Source organism: Prionailurus viverrinus, chromosome B1 (assembly GCF_022837055.1).
Source record: "Prionailurus viverrinus isolate Anna chromosome B1, UM_Priviv_1.0, whole genome shotgun sequence".
Classification (NCBI taxonomy): Eukaryota; Metazoa; Chordata; class Mammalia; order Carnivora; family Felidae; genus Prionailurus; species Prionailurus viverrinus.
The window spans coordinates 95268825-95289783 of NC_062564.1; the positions used below are offsets into that span (position 1 = coordinate 95268825).

General features: G+C 35.8%; 1 long non-coding RNA gene across 1 annotated transcript in view; it reads right to left on the reverse strand.

Moving 5' to 3' along the window:
• Positions 1 to 15237, reverse strand: part of LOC125164922 (uncharacterized) — a 114491-nt gene extending 99254 nt beyond the window's left edge. Inside the window, exons 1-2 of the long non-coding RNA XR_007151871.1 lie at positions 15179 to 15237; positions 12711 to 12806 (exon numbers count right to left, since the gene is read on the reverse strand). This is a non-coding gene — a long non-coding RNA (uncharacterized LOC125164922). The remainder of the gene's footprint in view (positions 1 to 12710; positions 12807 to 15178) is intronic.
• Positions 15238 to 20959: the final 5722 nt, after the last annotated feature.

A 20959-nucleotide genomic window follows, 5' to 3' on the forward strand; every position in this document is an offset into this window, starting at 1 on the left:
CCAAACTGAAGGTTGGGTTCAGATCTGCTACATGTATCCAGCATCAGTCTGGAATCAGTCATTACTCAGGAAATCTCATTGCACATGAACCAAGTCTCAAAAATAGTTCATTGAAATATCAAATTTTACTAAAGTGAACCAACTTTGTTAGGTCAAATGAGAAGAAGTATATTGTGGAGAGTGGGCATATTATTATTGTTAGGAGTATAGGTTTTCTTGACCAACTTCCTGGTGTCAAATTCTTCTTCTGCCACATAAGTTTAGATAATATCTCAATGCTTCAGTTTAGTCATCTGCACAATAGTACTCAGATTAGTTAAAATATATTTTGAACAGGTTCTATCTCAAATTAAGTGCTTCATAACATGCATTCATCCTTTTTTAATTATTAAAATGAACATTGTTAATGAAATGACCATTAGGTTCATTTTAATGACCATCTCCCACTAAATAAAGGTAAATTTCAACCAGATGGTGGTAAGTGGAACCCACAACAACCTAGGAATACCAGGTGCCTAATCACTCATCAAATTCCCATCATTTTTCCCAAATCCTGTCTCAGAAGTAAGTGTGAGCCATGCTTGTGCAGCTGAGAATACGATACCAGAGCCTGAGGTGTTTCCATTGTTACCTATCTTCTCTCCAGGTTCTCCTCTGGAAAACAACTCAGGGTCTAAGAGCTGCAAAAGTTGTGGTCCCCACAAACAGCCTCATAAAGGTAATTCAGAGTTTGGAAAGGGCAACTGGAAAGCCCCTAGCCAATGAAAGAGGATCACAATTTCAGGAGCCAGATAGTCAAGGGACATAATCCCCCTAGACGCCAGCACAGCTAATAGGATTTTGGTCTATGCAGCTCTGGGCAGGGGGTTGTGTGTAAGACAGTTGCAGCCTGGAAGAAAGGTCCACAATGGTGCTCCAGTGGCAGGGCGGGGGGGAGGGGGGGGAGGGATGGGGATTGGTTAGGCAGGGCACCCATTAGCCCTATAAGTTGGGCTAATAAAGGTGGCTGGTAGGCAAGATTTGCAAAAGAGGAATTGACTGGTTTCTGCATGAACAGAATATAGTTTCAGAATTGAAACAGAGCCATAGGAACCACTTAAGTGGGGTATAAAACTTCGGCTGCTTGATCACAGTAGAGACACCTCTGAGAAGAGGACCAGGGAACAATTGAAAAAGGGGAAAGAGAAAAACAATATTAAAATACCATATTATTTGAATAATTGTAAACAGTAGACCTGAGACACACCAGTGAGATTCAAGCCCTGTTTAAACCACCAGTATCCAGAGCAATGCCTAACACATTGAAGATTTTAGTAATTGCCTATTAAGTTACTGTCACTCCAAAGAAATGTAATGCAATCCCTCATATCACAAATATCTTTTCATTTAAAAAAATGTAAACAAGTGTATCTGTGTTATATGTTTAACAGAGTTATTGCGAGTGAAGAGTGAAGTAATAGACACTAAAGAGAGTCATAGGAAATAAAGTATTTATGTACATTGAAGTGAGAGAAAAGAGGAAGCATGATAGAGAGATGGCAGGGTGTGTGTGAGAGAAGAGAGGTTAGGTGTGAGAGAAGAGAGGGTGTGTGTGTGTGTGTGTGTGTGTGTGTGAGAGAGAGAGAGAGAGAGAGAGAGAGAGACTTAGAAGAGAAGGGCAGGAGGCATTAGAGCTTCTGGCCTATGTATGATCAAATGACTCACTTCATCAAAGTTATTTCCTTTCTCTCAGAGAAGAAAAGTAGGCAGGTGACCTTGTTTAATCTTCTTGTTAACTGAGCCTCTAGATAGACAAACGATATTTTCTAGAAGGAATAGTCCTCTTTTAAAGAAAGCTATGAGCAGAAGTTTGCTGCTTGAGTTGTTTTTAGTAAATAAACCCAAGATCTAGGATTTATGAGGATTGCCTTCCTGGATAATGTCTTCTAAGCTATGTAACACCCTGGGGCATAAAATGGAAAATGGAATACTCTTCCTGATTTGTGAGGTAAAAACTCACAAGGTCTCACTTGGAAGCTCTTCAATTACTCTGGGCCAAGGATCCAGGCCTGATGTGATAGAAAAGACCTTGGGGACCACCCTAAAGGTGCCACAGTCCTCTTTTCTTCATCTCAATTTCTTGATGGTCATATCCTTGAAATCATTAGCAAATCTTAGTACTAACTAATATATTGGATTCATTTGAGCCTGACTTCTTAATCCAATTCTGGAACCATGTAGCACCTAAATAGTTTCATTTCCTTCCCCCCCCCCCTTTACTCACAGCAACATATGGAGTAGGAAAGTGATAAAAATGGAAATCTACCTCTCCTAGTTTTATGCCTACTGGGGATGAATTTAGGAATTCTGTTTCAGTATTAACAAAGTCCATTAATAATCTTTGGATACAAAAACATGTTACAAAAAAGGTATAGGGTAGAGAAAACAATTCCTCTGCAATACAAAGGAAAAAAATAAGTTTTCTGGAATGGAAGTACCCAGACAGTACTTAATGGAAATGCATTGGAAGCCCAGCCAACCTGGTATAAAATCTTTACCACATCAAACCTTCATTAGAGTCTGAAACATGGAAAGTGATTCTTAGGAGTAATTTCAATTTTAAATAATAATAATAATAATAATAATAATGAAAAGAACTGGATCTTACCTCTGTGTGAAATATTTTCCAGAAAGATGGCAACATGACCCACCATGGAACTAATTGAATAAAATTAAGAGATTAGAAATAAGATTGGGAAAGAAGATAAGGAAGAGAAGGAAGAAGAAAAGGAAAGGAAGGAGAAGCTGCCATTCTTCACCCTAGAAACTCCATATAGATTTGTAGCGATTTAGGGATATGTCTATGTGATGATTTTTATTTTTATTTTTTTTATGTGATGATTTTTAATCTATAGGTATAGAGAATCTCAGCTGACAGCCATGACAAATGTATAGCAGAGTCAATTTGATGCAACATTGATGACTGTAAAGTCCAAAGATTTGGGACAATGATTTAGAATATATAACTTTAAAGAAAACACATCTGACTCTCTTATCAGGATGGTGAAGAAATCCAAATGCTCTGATTCACTGACCTCATGGCTTCATCAATGCAATTATATCAAGGTAAGAACTTCCTCAGTAGAATGTATGACTGTAACATACATTTTATATTTTCATTTCTTCGGGTATCGTATTTACTTTTTAAGTTTACTTATCTTGAATTGAATATACCACTATTCTTAAAGATTAATTCTAAAAATAATAAAATTAGTCATATATACTATCCCAGTTTTCCATTACTTTAATAAACTACCACAAAGGTTAGTGGTTTAGAACAACCACCCTTTTTAATATACATTGTAATTTTGTGGGGCAGCAACTGATACAGTGTTTTCCTGGACAATTCTTTGGCTCCACGTGTCAACAAGGGCAATGTAGTATCCAACTGATACCTAGGGGAGTCTAATGGGTCCAAGACAGCCTCACTCACATGTTTAGGATCTTGCCAAGGCTGAATTCAACTGAGCTTCCTATCTCTCCATGTAATCTTATGGTCTCTCCATACAGTTTTTTTCAGATGGATAGCTGAACTTACACTGAAGCTTAGGTCTCTAACAGTGAGGATTCCACAAAACAGGAAGTGGAAGCAACCAGTCTCTTATGGTCTTGGTGCAGAAATTGACACAGCATCACTTCTGCTAGGTTTTACTGCTAAGGCATTCACAGAGCCCCCAAGACTCAGGTGGAGGGAACCAAGAACCCTCCTTTCAATGAGAGGATTGTCAAATAGTTTATGGCCATCTTTAACCTACTAACCTAATTCTATCTAAAATTGTAATACCCCAGCTCATTTAATTCATATTATTGGTTTTATATTTATAACATTTTAATTTTAATAAATTTTGATTATTCTATCTTAAAATAATTGGTTGAAGGAGGCCTGTCTAAATATAAACACAAATTAGTGCTTTGTTAGCTACTTACCAATCCACCTAGCTCAGGCAATGCATGATCTTTTAAAAGTTGTTCCCTTGTTCTTAAAAAAAAAAAACTCTAAGAATTTATATGAGATGAAGGTTGACACCTCTGCAACTCTTTGTTTGGATTTGGAGTTGCATAGGGAAAAATAAGGAACATTTTCTTTTGTCAGGCAAAAACTGCAGAATATGAATTATGTTGATTCATAATAGACATGTCATTTCTAACCTTCCAGTCTTCACAGTCTGAAAAACAAATTCCACTAGTCATAAACATCCTCTTAACTGTACATATGCTCCACCTTAACCTTGTATCCCCTCCAGGTAATTCTCCATGCTGATTTGTTCTGGTCTGACATCTCCTTTGTGTGCTGGGATTTAAGTTAACCTTTTATACTTTTATAACAGATGCCGCATACACTCTAGTCAGGGATTTGGTTAATTGCTTCTCTGATGGAGAGACCATTCTCAGTTGCAAGGGATTTAAAAAGATTCAGGAAATCAACAACAGGTAAATTAGGAGAGGATCAGAGACTTCCCCACTGGAAAAAAATGTAAATGTTAAAAGCTTGATCTAATCCTCAGGCTCATGCATATTTCTAAAATAGGATTTGTCAACTGCAAATGCAAAGTAGCTCCAATTTGATATTAGTGACTTTGTCTGTTTTATATGCTGAAACCCTAAAGCAGCAGAACTGACTGCCAAGTATTGATGTAAAAGTATTGACAAAACAGAAGGTTTCACAGTGAGGACATCCTCTTATAAGGCTCTACACAGTGACTCTATAATTACAGCCACGGTCTTTGCGTATCACATCCCTGGCCCACTGGCCTGTTAGACTTGGTTTCACCTTCCACCCCACCCAACAATTTAAAAAAGGGGGTAGAGGGAGGGGAAGGAACAAATTAACTATACTATCTGTAGGAATACATTACCTGAAACGAATTATCTTTGTGAAATAAGGAAGGAAGAAAGATCCACCATAAAATGAGCAGTTAAGTTCTTTCCAAGACTTAGGAATAATGAATAACCTCTGCATCATATCTTTCGTCGAATCACACGTCAGCAGTTCATGTTCATACAGGTCTACTATGACTTTTTAGAAAAGTCGGGGCGCCTGGGTGGCTCAGTCGGGTTAAGCGTCAGACTCAGTTTCAGCTCAGGTCATGATCTCACAGTTGGTGACCTGGAGCCCCAACTCTCTCCCTCTCTATCTGCCCCTCCCCTCCAGTCAAGCACAAGCACTCTACCTGTCTCAAAATAAATAAATAAACTGGAAGGAAGGAAGGAAGGAAGGAAGGAAGGAAGGAAGGAAAGGAGGGAAGGAGGAAGGAAGGAAGGAAGAAAGTGTCCTCTGTAGTAGGGTGTGCTTACCCTTCAGTCTGACTAGGCTAACATTTCGGATACTAGCAGAAAATATTTGCATTTTTACTTATATTTATTTTAACTTTTTAAATTTTTAATTTTATTTATTTATTTATTTATTTATTTATTTATTTATTTTGAGAGAGAGAGAAGGAGACAGAGCATGAATGGGAGAGGGGCAGAGTTAGAGAGAGAGACACAGAATCCTAAGCAGGCTCCAGGCTAGGAGCTGTCAGCACAGAGCCCAATGTGGGGCTGGAACTCATCAACCACTAGATCATGACCTGAGCCAAAGTCAGACAATTAACTGACTGAGCCACCCAGGCACCCTTAATTGCATTTATTTTTTAATTCATACTTTTAAAGTTTTGTATATGTTTCATGATGTACATTACATTTTTATAGTCATACACATAACGTACTTTACAAAAAAAAGATGACAAGTGTAAAGGAAATGAATACTCAAAATTTTTTTTTTAATTTATAGTGGTGCATGGTATCAAATGATTGGTGAACATGAGCCTCAAAGAGTGGAATTATTCTCAGGGTAAGGATGGTGTTCTGATTTTAACAAGAATGCCAAAAAGAATAAAAAGAATATAAGTTTTGGAATCAGCTAGGCTAGAGTAAGAATTCCATTTCCATCTTTTAAAAAATAATAAGACCTTAAACCAGTTATTGACATACCTACAAATTTGGAATAATAAAAACAAGCTTCACAGAGATATACTCGGGATAAAATAAAACCAAACAGGTAAAATGACTTAGAATGTTGAACACACATGAGTGGTCTGTCAATGTTGGTTATGTTTTCTCCCCTCTCTCTGTTTCTTGAGTTTCCTTTGGCCACTGTGTGCTATTGCCTATTTATGGATACATTCCATTGTTTCACTTGAATCTCTCTCACTACTAAATTCAGATATTTTGTAGGGTTATTTTCTTATTTTCTAATTTTACATGTAATATATTTTTTGTTCAAAACAGAATAGATGCCCACAACGAAAGTTATATTTCAGAACAACCGATATTGGATGAGGAAGAAAAAGGAGAGTTTTTTCTCTTGCCCATCGGTTCCTTGTTAACTCTTACCCAGCCCACTTGCCCACCATACCCTTCCCATGCAAGAGGCTGGTTTCTACCACACCTTCAAAGTATGTTTGCAATATTGGACCCTGCTCCACTCCATTTGGTTTCCCCCCTCTCTGGCAGGAAACTCTTCCCCTTCTCCGTTTTCAGCTCCCCCTTATGACAGGTTTCAAGTCAGCCTGGGCTCCAAATCCTCTCTCCAGGGGTTGAGGTTTGGTGTCAGTCACCCCACCTCTAGTCTAACCTTGTAAACTTCTCTTTATATCAAAAATAAAACAAAACTCCTCTTTTACCATTGCACGTTCATGTCCCCCTCTTTGCTTTCCTTTACCCTCATACTCTGATCCTTTCATTTATCTCTCCACCCAAACCCTTCTCCACTGTCCCCTCACCACAAAGCAGAAGCAACAGCAAATATTACAGCTCATTTTCAACTATAATTCCAAAGATTTAAATTTGAGCTACAACATTAAACTATTTTCTTTTAGGCACACTGTTGAGTTACCATCTCATTATTATTACTAGCAAAACAAATATGTGAGCCCTACAAGACATGTAAGTAAGGAAGCACAATCAATAACAGGCTCTAATATGTACTTCATCATATTGTAATAGAAAACCCAAATGGAGAATATAAGACAGGGGAAATAGACCAAGACATGCTGTAATAAAACCAGAGAGGATGGAGATGCACATAAAGGACACTTATAGAGTCTCATTAAGGAAAAAAAAAATAATTATCTGCAAAGTAAAAGGGAAAAAAAATCACTTGACTCCCAAATGGTAGATGTGATCATGTCATATGATAAAGCTGCAATTAGCCAACTTACTGTTCTAACAATATATTGCCCTTGCTGGAGATGGCCAAGTAATTGACTCCAGTTAATTGTTTCCACTTTCAATGCCTCTTTTTATGTCCCTTTACATAAAGACATTTTAAATGGTAGAGTTGAAATAATTACCCAAATATTTCATGAATAAAATCTTCATTGATGTGCATTTATTTAGGAGGGACTGAATTATCCCATTTTAGCTATAAATATTGATCAGATTCACCCAAGCTTGTTGATATTTTCTCTTCTGTAATTGTGTAGGTAAATACACTACTGCTTATCCTTTTCTAATGTCCAAGTTTTAACTGTTGGGGATAATCTAGCACTGGAAGTGACTGGGTGCAATGAGCTGTGAAGGATTTCAGACAGGTAGGAGAGTAAGGGATAAACCCCTGTGTAAAGTTTTCCTCCTGTGAGTTAGGACTATCTGCCTCAGAAACATTTAGCCTCATCATTCATAATAAATAATAATAATAACAAAAGAAGACTACAATATATTCAATTATTTTTTGTTTTTATTTTTATTTTCACTTTTATTTTTCATTTTTGTTTTTTGGTTTTTTTTCAAAGAGATAGAGAAAATGAATCCCAAGTAGGCTGGCAGAGCCCAACATGGGGCTTGAAATCACAAATGGCGAGATCATGACCTGAGCTGAAAGCCAGAGTTATACACTCAACTGACTGAGCCACTCAGGCACCCCTACAATATATTCAATCCTAATGGCATAGATTTTGAATAGTTCTAATGGCATAAATCTCCCTTTATAGTGTAGTTTCATGACTAAGAACAGGCTCTGGAGATAGACTGTGGGCCTTGTGACATAGCTCTGTGACATAATCAAGTTGTTTAACTTCTCTGCAGAGTTCTTGTGAGGGCTAAGTGAATACATAAAGCACTTAAAAGAGTATAATTAATGTTCAGAAATTATTTTCTACTATTTTCATTACATCTTATAATAAAAATGGCACTACTTATAGGAGTTTTCTACCTAGAAATTCGGGAAAAGCTACCACATACCCTGAATTGCTACAGTGACATTGGTATGGATAATTCAAAATAAATATTAAGCTATAACAACATTAAATTTAGAACGTGAGTTATGCATATGATGATGAGCATTCCACAAACAATCTCAGGACTTATTAAGAGGACTAGAAAGTATACTTTAAAATCAAGTTAGCACCATTATAATCACTCAATAAAAACACTTGAAATGTTGTAATGGGTCTATGATATTTCTATTTCTACCTCACGAAAACAAAATGCCTCAGACACATCAACATCATGAATAGAATATAGGTAGGCCAAGATACCCTATAAAGTTATTAACGTCATCTCCTTTTAACATAAAGGTGTATAATGTTCAAAATACGGAAGAAAAGAACCCAATCAAAATAATCTGTCACCTTACTTTGGACTCATTCCAGTGAGAAGTGTTCCCAGAGCAATAGGTAGGAATATCCCAAGGCTCTTGGAACTTATCCCTATTTTTATGCCTAAGATCATTTAACTATCTTTACTCTTTCTGATCACAAATATACACTAAAAAGACCATTTAGAAAATTGCTAAAGAAGATTTTAAAAGTCCAAATCTCATCCTGACATTGTCCCTCTTGAATTGTTTTTTATATCCCTAAATCAATGACTTAACAAAATATATAACAACAATAATCTGAGGAGCACACATTCTTCAGAGAGACAAAAGAAAAGGGGGGAGGAAAAAAATATGAGTGGGATAAAAGATAAAGGGTGGATGTAGGACTGACCCTAAGGGAGTACAACATTTGGAGGTAAGACTCGTAAAGGAAATTAAGAAAGAGGAAGTAGTGAGGTAAAAGAAAAAGTAGGAGAATCTGTCTTTGAAGCCAAAAGAAGAAAGAATACTAGACAGAAAAGAGCAGGCAAGAGTGTCTAATTCTGCTAAGTTTGAATAACATGGAATGTAACTACTGGCTTCAACACATGGAGATTGTTATGACATTATCAAGAACAGTGTAAGGGGTGGAGTGGAAAGATTTAGAGTAGATGAGGAAAACAAAGAAAGAAAGAAAAGAAAGATGAAGCAATATAAATGATTGTAGAAATTTTAGCACCAGGCCCTTCTTACAGGCCCAGAAACCAGAGAGTTCAGGATGGCCTAATTATTTTCTTCCACTAACAAACTTCTACTTACTTTCTATTTCACCATCTTTTACTCCCTCAGGGAAACTCTTTCAGATCCTTATTTGTATTTGGAATTTTTTCTTTACTATGCTAAAATTGTTGTTTTTATTTGGCTGTCTTTCAAACCAGTCAATAAGCGCCTTGATGGTAGAGACTATGCCCTACTTGACTTTTCATCCAATGTCTAGCAAAATGTCTGGTATAAATCAGACATCAATACACATTTGATGAATAAATAATAAATGACATTCCTACTGGGAATATAACATGCTTTTCAGTCAGCACACATATTCTAGTCTTCTTGGCATTCTCTTTTATTCCTCATTACACAGTAATCCATGACTGGATATTAATATTTTGGTTTATTAGCTTGATCAAACCCCATGCAATTTAAGAGAATGAATAAGATCCATTTATGTATTATGCAAATTTGGGAAGTAGGACCCTAATCCCAAGAGGCGGAGGCCCAACCACCTTCATTGGGTACCAACTTAACTAACACAGATAGTAAAAGTAATAATTTATGATGTCATCTCACAAATGTTGAATAAAAATATTTTCTTATTTTCTTGAGTGGCTTACATGCTTAAAATTTTTAATTATGTTTTGTTACTTTTAACGTGGACATATAGTCTTCCTTTTAGCAATGCTATAAAGCCAAATAATGAAACAATACACCCTGTCTCAATATAGGACAATTTTTCAAACATTTTATTTAATGTCCAGATAAGATTGGACCTAATTGAATAATAATAAAAAAGCTTTGGTGGTAAATTCTCATCTCTAGTCTTTGTTGTTATAAAAATTGTCACTAAATGAATTAACTATAATAACTTTTAACATGTATTCTTATACCCCATGGCTTAAAGAAGATACTCTGTTTTGAAATATTATTCATTTTTTGGTAACTGTATTCCTCTGCTCTTTGATTCCTATTAATATTCAACGTGAAATATGATGCCTTTAAATACCAATAACCATCCCAGTTCATCACTAATTCATAAATCCCTTTTTAACATGTAATCCATAGGTATTGGTATTGTCCATTGATTCTGGAATTCAAATGAGATAGAACAGTGGTGAGTAGTGCTGGAAAATAACTGTCAGTTTCTGCAGTCATAAAAATCAACTGTTTTGATGCAGGTCATATTAGCTCCATTTCAAGGAGGAAAAGCTATTAGAGGCACCCCACGGATCCAAATTCCACTTTATTTATTTTATTTACATTTTAACAATGTTTGATAAGGTAAAGTTCTTAAGAGAGACTGTATCATTTGTAAGAACGGTTGCTGAATCTTAAGAAGAAACTAGTCCTACCCATGACAAATGCCATTCTCAAAAATGAATTAAAAAAAATATTTACAGCTGGCAGTCCAAATACATGGCTATGCTCATAGAAATACGATTACTACTCCAAAGTGGAAAAAATAATGCGTGGGTGAAATGTTGTATCTGTATTAAATTAATCAAAGAGCAGTTCTAAAAATAGCAGAGGCATCCCTTTAAGGGCTAAGATGCTTTTATAACACTTTACTTAATTCTCCTAATGATGAATGAAGCTTTACTTCACTATAGATAAAAATATTTCAGTTCTAGAGATGCCTCAAGTAATTTAACTCACTTTCATATTGCACAATATAATGTTAACAGCGATCACCTATATTTCAGATACGTTCAAGCTAAAGAAATGCTTTTTTGTCAGGACATTATCATGGCATAATCTCTGAGATATGTTGATTAATCAAAATTCTGTAAATGGTAGGGCTAAAAATGATATTTGTATTTTATCCAAACTTTTAGTCTCACGTTTCTTAAAATGCTGATTGTATATTCTAAATAAAAGTTAGGAGAATATCTCGTGAAAATTATGAGTTTTTCATGTCAGTGTGCGGGTGACAAATGAGGACACAGACTTCTCTCTTCTTCACTCACTCTGCTTCAGTCACTGACATCTGTTTCTTTCAGGGTTTGAACAAGGAAACAGGACCACCATGATGATTACCAAATAGGGAGTGTATTTAACTTTAGTCATTGTGGGAGACATTCAGTTTCATCGTTAAATAAGCCATACTCATCCCCACCAGAGTGTCTTTCCCTTTTTCTGAGACTTCTTTTCCCCTTATGTCTGGTTCATAAATTCATCCATGTCTCAACGGAAATGTCACTTCCTCAGCAAAGACTGTATGGCTATCCCATCTAGTGAGGTATCCTCCACAACTTGATATCCCTTTAATACACTTTATTTTTATTTACTTTATATATTTATACACTCTTCATTTATCTTGATATTTCACGTTAAAGAAATAAATTTCAAGTTAAATAAAGCTATACCTGAAAATTAAAACTACAACATAGAGTTACGTATATGATATGAAATTTTATCCAGCTTTCATACATTAAAATATAGAGTTACGCATTATAAAAGAAATAGTTGAATTTATGACATAGAATCAGATCACATCAGAAACATATATGCAGAACAAACCCCAAACTAACACAGTTTCCATTGGAATTTCAAGAATTTAATCTTTCCTTAGAGTCTGCCACCTAGGTTCCAGTGAATAACCAATCAAAGTGTAAATAACTAAAAAATGTATGACTTGAGAAACTGGCTGAAAGGGATAGAAAAAAATTATCAAACCAAAAACTCAACTAATAGTCTGTAATGTATGCTTTGTCCACCCGTTAAAAAAAATGCACAAATGTTTTGAATATTTTAGTAATGTTCTCCTCTGCCCCATCCCCTCACCCTGTGCTATAATGAATATTCATGTTAAATCATATCATCAATACTAATGTCCTTGAACATAATTGATAAAAACAGCTTTGAAGTAATGCTCATCCAGTAAAAATTTTCTTGACTAAAGGCAGTGAAAGGATAAGAAGAACATACCCATATCATGGAGAGGGAGAGAGCCAAAATTAGGTAAGTGAGAGTGGAGAGGGCAAATAAATGTTGAAACTTGCCCTTAAGAGTGTGGCACAAATGTGAATGAGAGAAGAACCCTAGCAATCTGAGATGTCACTTGCCATACACACACACACACACACACACACACACACACACACACATTAGATTTCTATGAAATGGCATAAGACTTATGTGGGTGTTTTTCAAAAGCATCTGAGTAAGTCAAGGTAGTCCTAGGAAGGTCAAATGGCTGACTAGTCAACAAGAGACTTCACATAGTGATATTAACTTGGTAATTCCACTATGCTCAGATGCTGCTCTTGTGTTTTGCTAAAACTAGGTCTCTCCAATACCTGAAAGCCAAGAATGGCTTCTGAAAAATGATACTCACAAATGGCAGAAGGAATACGTGAGGACCCAGCTGACTTCTTCAACTGCTAGACCAGTAAATATAGTTTTCAGGTAGAGTCTTCTCATGGGTGTGCATCTTGAAAACAAAGGAATCAAAATAAGGAGAGTTAGTTATACAATTCAGATGACTAATTGCATCATACTATGGGACCTAGTACTTCTAAGTCTACTACAAAGATACACAAGTGGATAGAATGACTCATCCATTCTTTCTCAGAGTTCCCCTCTCCTCCCTCTCTCCCTCTCTCTCCCTCTCTTCCCTCTCCAGAATTTACTTGGGTACTTTTTTCCTCTTGACCCATTCAGTCAAGACTATCTCCAATATGAGAACCATTTGCCTCTGCTCTTATCCAATCTTAGTTTTCTTATTTCCAAATTCTTGGAGGAAAGTGGTGGCGGTAGAGCTTACAATCATACATTTACCATCTACATTTTCTATAATGCCCCATACTATTGTTAAGTCACTTTCAGATTTATGATTGGTGTTGGTACGCAGAAGCAGATGGAAGTTTCTCAAGCTCCTTTACAACCTTTTGAGAACATCCACATTTCCACTTGCAATGCTAAAGATACTGTGAACATCTTATATGTGACATTGATCTGATTAGCCCCTGTATTTTGAATGTATATAAACCAATAAGGAGAAACTAAATAAATATTGATGTAATGCTACTGATGTTAATAAACTTCTCTCTTGCTAATCCTTTAAATAATGATCATGGATAAAATCACTAATGACATCTTATGTCACCAAAATTATTCTTATGTATAGTAATCTCGGTTAAACAGGTTTTAGGTTGAATTTTTCACAAAATTCAATTTTGCATTTATTCAGCCTGATGAAATAAATCAGCCTGATGTTTAATAACACCCTGCCCTAAATATCTGCAGTAATGTTTTCAGAACTGAAGAAGTTAGACATATAGGCATGTTCATATGCTCAGTGGTCAGAAGAACTACAAAAATAAGATTTTAAAGCAAAAACGCTAAATGTAAATATTTATTAAATTTAAATACTACTCCTATGTCATTAAATCATAAAATAACACTCTTTTACATGTCTATGTATTTACAGTTTACTTTTAAAATTATTTATTTGATCTTTATCACAAAGAAAGGTTAGTATCTCTACTTACAAAAAGGTAAACACACTCATAGAGATTAAGCAGTGTACCCAAAATAATCCAACTAACAAGTAAGTAGCAGACGAAACTGAGGGCTAAAACCAGAACCCATAGAAATTGAATCAAAATCTAGAGCAATTTTCAATATACCGATAACACAGTGTCACTTGCCTCTCTTAGAAAGAAAAGTTATTTTTAAAAAAATGTGTTGTATAAATGTCCTACATTCTTCTCCTTAACCTTGTTTCAAATATATAATGCCAAAACTCCTTCTAATGTTATCTTCTAATCATGAAATAATAGTGACCCCTCATTATAATAGTATTAACGTATAAAAGAAGACATTACAGTGATATCATATGTACATTATATGAAGACCAGTGTTACCAACAGAATTAGAAACCCCAAATGGATGAAAAACAAGTCTACAATAAAACACATGTTCTGAGCTCAATTCTGTGTTTTTAAAATTGCTGAGAGTCACAATGAGACTTACTATAAGTGAAAGGTCTTATTATCTGTTCCTTTAGACCTAGGCTTGGAGTATCAAAAGTAAATAATGGCCTTGTACTTTTCATGAAGCTTCTGCAACTCTTTCCCAAAGGCTACTAGTAATGACTTCTTGTCAAAAGGAATAGAGGAAACATTTTTTCAATTCCTCTGGAAGTAGTTCTGCATTGATTTCAGAGATATCGTCACGCACCTGGCCAAGTTGGCAAGTGGACACACAGTGCCCTCCAGCTCTCTGAGGCAAATCAGAACCTTAAATTACAGCAGCAGCCCAAACACTCTTGTTCCCTTCAGATTTTTTAGTATCACTATTGCAGCACTATAATTGATTTCACTGTCACAGATTTGGTGTGTTATGCTCAAATTATACACATAAACATAGTATCCCTTATATCTTAACATTAAACATAGTATCCCTTATATCAACATTAAACATCATATCCCTTATATATTAACATTAAAATGTCTAATATGTATAAATGTATATGTATTTGAATTCAGGCTTTCTGTTGTCAGTTTGTTTTCTTGGGTAGAGTCATTCTTTGACTATAGCAAGTTTTTATTCCAACAGTCTGTGATACCAAATGAGATTATTTTATTTTAGATCTTTTGAAGTTTTCATTTAAGTGATTTATTGTGAAAACCTAGATCCAGATTCTGGTCATTTCACTTACTTGCTATGTGGATTTGGGAGCACTGATTAATATATTTAGATCTCAGTAAGATACTGGAAAAATGATATACTTATTGGAAAATAGTGATAACACTCATTTTGTAGATTTGTTAAAGTAAATAATCTATAAGAAGCACTCACAGGAGCACCTGGGTGGCTCAGTTAGTTGAGCGTCCAACTTCAGCTCAGGTCATGATCTCTTGATTCCTGAGTTGGAGCCCCACATCAGGCTCTGTGCTGACAGCTTGGAGCCTGGAGCTTGCTTCAGATTCTGTGTCTCCCTCTCTTTCTGTCTTTACCCCACTCATGCTCTGTCTCTCTCTGTCTTTCTCTCTAGAAAATAAATAGACATTAAAAAATTAAAAAAAAAAGAAGCACTGATAGTGTCCGGCATATAGTACATACAAAGGAAATATTGGTTTTAGCTTAAGTTAGTTCTACTATTGATAAGTATCTCAAATACATATTAGCAATTAAGATTTGTAAGATAATCTTATCTTCCTTGTACAATTTTTGTTACTTTTGCTGTTTCTTTGTTTTGTTTGATTAACATGCATATTTCAGATAGATAATTTGCATTTAAGTTGTTTTAAAATGGAAAGAACTATTAAAATAATAAATAAAAACCACTTTGTCATATAAGCTTACCCTTCAGGGTTAAAATAAATGTAGATGAATCAAAATTACTAGTGTGTTTGCAGTAAGATAGATAAATCATAATTATCAGCAGAAAAACAAACATTTTGAAACATCATAAAGTAATACCCTATAATATCAGCAATAAGTTTCTTTCTTCTAACCATATATTCCCTGTGAAACACTTGACTTTCAGTGAAGATAATGATTATTGCTTATTTGGATAGAGAACCTAGTCTCCTCATCTAGGCTACCAATACTTCTGAATGAACTTTTAGAATGACAAATAGTTTTCTGGAGTCACCCAAGACAGTTTGTCACCCATCCTGAGATAATAGACAATAGGGTCTGGAACCACTGTTTCATGCAGCTCTCAGCCTTACTATAAAGTATGGGCTAGAGTAGCTTTAGAACCAGCTCTGAATTACTGCCTATGCCCTATGGCTACAGAAGGAAAGATCTTTCTCATGGCCTAAACATGTATGTCCAAAGTGATGCCAATAGCCACATTTAAATTTGTTTTCATTCATTTAAGTTGAATTAAGTAAAAATTTAAATGTATTTCCTCAGTTGTACTATGAACCACATTTCATACGCTCAGTAGTGGGCAGTGGCCACCAGATTGGATAAAAAATATATAGACCATTTTCATCATTACAAAAAGTTCTACTGGTTAGCACCGACCTAGACCTTGAAAGAACAAAAACATACACAAAGCTTCCTGTCAAATATTACAGACCATTTTCAGGGTATAATGAGAGCTAGTCAACACTGACTTCTTGTTCTTATATTTGTTCATATAATTTCCTTCCCAAATTAGTCTTGATTTCTTATTTGTTGTGTTGTTATTTGTAACTTTATAAATGTAAGTCAATGAATATCATTTCCACTTGTGGAAGGATGACAATAATATACTCCATGTATGGGTTTCTGGGATCCAGAGGAAATTATTTGGTTCTTTTATATATTTTACATCATGTTGATGGTAAAATTCTTCCTTACCCCTGTTATGTTTTTGGATACACTGTGGCTCCTCAAAACTTCACTGACTGAATTTCATTCCATTTGGGAATACTTTAAGATAGTATCACTATATAAAACTGCCTATTTAGCTTTTCAGAGGGCTTCCCTGAATGTCCCTCTTATATGTTAACAAGGTTTTAGTCACAATGCCTAATATTAATATCTTGCCCTTACCAGTCTCATTATTATAGCTATCAAGAGAAGCCATGACTTGTAAGACTTTAGAGAATAGCACATTTGAAACATGTTAAGCAAATGTCTGTCCCTAAATTCTGATGATAAAAGGCATCCTAGAGGAAGGGCTACATTAAATGTTCAGATGATATTCTGCTTGCCAAAGAGAGCCAGCTGTTTATACTTGGTGGCATACTGCAACAGAATTATCTCATTTGCAAATCTTGGAATATGGAGATGCAGATAAATGTTAGCACTATAAACCAGCAAATGTAGAGTGAGCTGTATTCTTAGTTTTTGGAGAAAGATTTCATATTTCATATTTGTACATATGGAGCTTTAAAACTTATTCGTAAACATGCCATCTGAGCAACATGGCACATAAGGCATTTTTAATATGGCCAAAGCTGTATTAAGATACTTCCTTATATAATGTTATACAAACAAATATTTTATCATTCCACTTGTATAAAATGTTAATAAGGTGGTTAGCAGCAGAAACAAAAGTGTGTCTTCTGTGTTTTCATAATAAAATGAGTGTTTTCTGCCAACCAAGTGTCATAGCTAAAGACAATATTACTCTCTCTTAGAGACAAAAGGTCACATCAGAATTTCTTTGGTAAATTTACATGGTTCACAGATTCAATCTAAGCCTTCACAAAACAAATAAGTTCATCATTCAAGAGGAAAAAGTGTACTCATAAGAAATTTGTTTGTGGGTCTGAAAAAAAATGTCAAGAATTCAAAGGATTGGGTGATGACAATGTTTTTTTTAAATACGAGATTTCATTTTAGCTTAAGCATTTTTTTTTTCTACTTGGGAGAAAAAGACTCTTCATTTATAGTAAAACATTATTACTTATCCTTGAGTGGAAAGAAATTTGGCCATCACTACTAATAGCTAAGCAAGGGAAAATCTGTTCTTTTCCCCTTAGTTGAAAAGAACCCATTCTGGATCTGTTAATCAAATCATTCTTTTCCCTCAAGCCGGAACGCTCTTCTTAAAAATACAAATCCGATCACATGGAATGCTCAATTAAAACACTACAATGTCTTCCATTGTCCATAGGAAAAACATCTAAACCTTTAACTCTTAACATGGTCTACAAAGTACCACTTGCTTATTCTTTCCTGCATCTACACCTGCCATGACACTCCCATAGTTTCACAGAATGCCTAATATACAGAGGCACCATATAACTATTGAATGAATGAGGAAACAAGCTTTATAATTTTTTTTTCCTCAGGCAAGAAACAAGCAGAGAAAAAAGATGAGTGGGATATGTACATTCACCACCCTATATAATATAGGAACATCTTTGTTTCCATCTCCTTATTATGTTTTGTTTTCCCTATAGCACAACACCTGCCATTTATTCCCATGTGTACATAAATTCCATAATGCCAAAGATGTTGTCTGGCTTATCCATTCATATATCTCCTAAAGACTTAAAAGAATTTGACATTGGAGTAGAATCTTCATAAATCCCTGTTGAATTAATGAATGAAGGAATAACTCTTCTCCTTAAGTCCTTATTTGAGTCATCTGTTAAATGGCCCAAAAGCATTTTTCAAGGCCACCTCATCTTGTCATTATCTTTCTTCCTATCTTCTATTCCTCTCTCCATTTTTGAGTAATTCATTTATTTAATCATCGCAAAGATCCTTTTGTTCTTTCCTCACTTAAAAGAGTTTTTTTTTTTTTTTTTTTTTTATAAATTTTTTTTTTTTTCAACGTTTATTTATTTTTGGGACAGAGAGAGACAGAGCATGAATGGGCGAGGGGCAGAGAGAGAGGGAGACACAGAATCGGAAACAGGCTCCAGGCTCTGAGCCATCAGCCCAGAGCCCGACGCGGGGCTCGAACTCACGGACCGCGAGATCGTGACCTGGCTGAAGTCGGACGCTTAACCGACTGCGCCACCCAGGCGCCCCTAAAAGAGTTTTATTGGCACTCTGTCTCCAGAATAAAGTTCACAATACCTAGCCTAGCCACATGATGTGGCCCAAGCTAACTTCTACTTTCCTCCCACACTTTGCATGTCCCAGACAAGCTGACCATCTCTCAGTTTTTCAGGCCCATCCTACCTTCCGTCACCCACTGGTGTGTCTTTGCATAAACTCGTTCCTCTGGATAACCCCTTTTAGCTGGATACATTCTTAATTTTTATGATGGCTTGTGCTTTAGAGTAACTTCCTCAGGGAAGGCTTCTCTGGACCTCAAATACTGCAGTACATGCCCTACTTTGTATTTTCCTGCTGCTGCCTACTTTCCATATAGTATGATACTTACCCTGCTTTCATTTGATTACTTCACTTGTCTGTGTTTCCCCTAAAGGGCTAGACTCTTGATGGCATAGGTGATTATTGTTTACACACAATGGCTGTGCCTAGAGTATTTGCTGAATGAGGACATGGAAGTAAATATCTCTGAGTTCTAAATCAGCTGCAGATCTCAGGCAGTCACTTTTTAGATGGGGACTGCAGTATACTTTTTCTATAAGACCTAAAACAATACTGGGGGCATGGTAAGGACCTATGGGCTACCACAAAAAGAGAGAGAAAAATGGTTGATTGCCTGATTGACCTGTATTGATTGATGTGTAAAGAAGTTCAGCTTAGTTGGGGGACAAACTGACATTGTCCAGAGAGAAACTGAACTCATCACCAGCAAATTGCTTGAAAAAACTAATTCTTTATCATCTTAACTAACACACCCAACTCTTCATAGGATATTATTTCCAAACCTGGTACCACTCTTCTCAGTCCTATAAAGCTGCAAAAAAAAAAAAGCCATAAGAAGCAAGAAAAATGTAGGAAAAATCCAGAAAAACATAATATAAGAACTTGTGGCATTATTTTACTGATTAGTCTTTGATTTTTCTAGATTATATTATCCTTGGGATAAACTCATAGATTTCACCCCACAGCATTTATATGGACACATAACATAGCTTCTAAGATTACAATATTATATTGCTACAAGTGTCAGAAGGGATAAGAATGGAATGTTAGCATATCAAAATCTGTCTCTAACAACACACAGCAAAGCTAAATTCTACATCCTCTTGTAAGATTATTTGGACAAACTGACGCAGCACTAAGAGGAGCTGCATACATTTTCTTGGCCACAACAGCAATGGGAAGACAAGTCTCTTCTTCTAACCTGATAATTACAATTTGTGATCATAAATCAAGAACTGCCTTAGGAAACAACTGGAAATATTGAATAATTACTGGGAGAAAGAATACTTCAGCATCAAATGAGCCAAAACTCAAATATCCATTTTGAGACAGATGTACTTAAGTTTCCATGTAGACACCATCTGATATAATTCCCTAACACATTTTTAGTTTTTGGAGTGTTCTTTGCCTCTCTTGACCTCAATTTCCTCATGAAAATGGGGATAATAATGTCTGCCTCACTGTTTTTTTTTTTTTTGTGGAAATTCAATTAGATAGGAAACATAAAGTATTTAGCACACTATTGGCATATACTAGCTCAGCAATAATTGGTTGATATGCTGTTTAGATATTTTTTATGCCTTCCCAATCAAGCGTGCTAATTTAATTTTAAAATGACCCTTGATTTTCTAGTTGTATGGGAATAGAGGAAGGGGAGGGCGCAATAATGAAGAAATAGGAGTGTGTGGTATGAAGGTGGAGGAATTATGGGGAGCCCAGAATGAGTTTTCTTTTTTTTTTTTTTAATTTTTTTAATGTTTACTTATTTTTGAGACAGAGAGAGACAGAGCATGAATGGGGGAGGGTCAGAGAGAGAGGGAGACACAGAATCTGAAGCAGGCTCCAGGCTCTGAGCTGTCAGCACAGAGCCCGATGCAGGGCTCAAACTCACGGACCGTGAGATCATGACCTGAGCCGAAGTCAGACGCGTAACTGACTGAGCCACCTAGGTGCCCCAGAATGAGTTTTCTATATTCAAGATGTTTCACTGACCTGGGGCACCTGGGTGGCTTGGTTGAGTGTCCAACTTCAGCTCAGGTCATGATCTCACAGTTCGTGAGTTTGAACCCCACATCAGGCTGTGCTGACAGCTCAGAGCCTAGAGCCTGTTTCGGATTCTGTGTC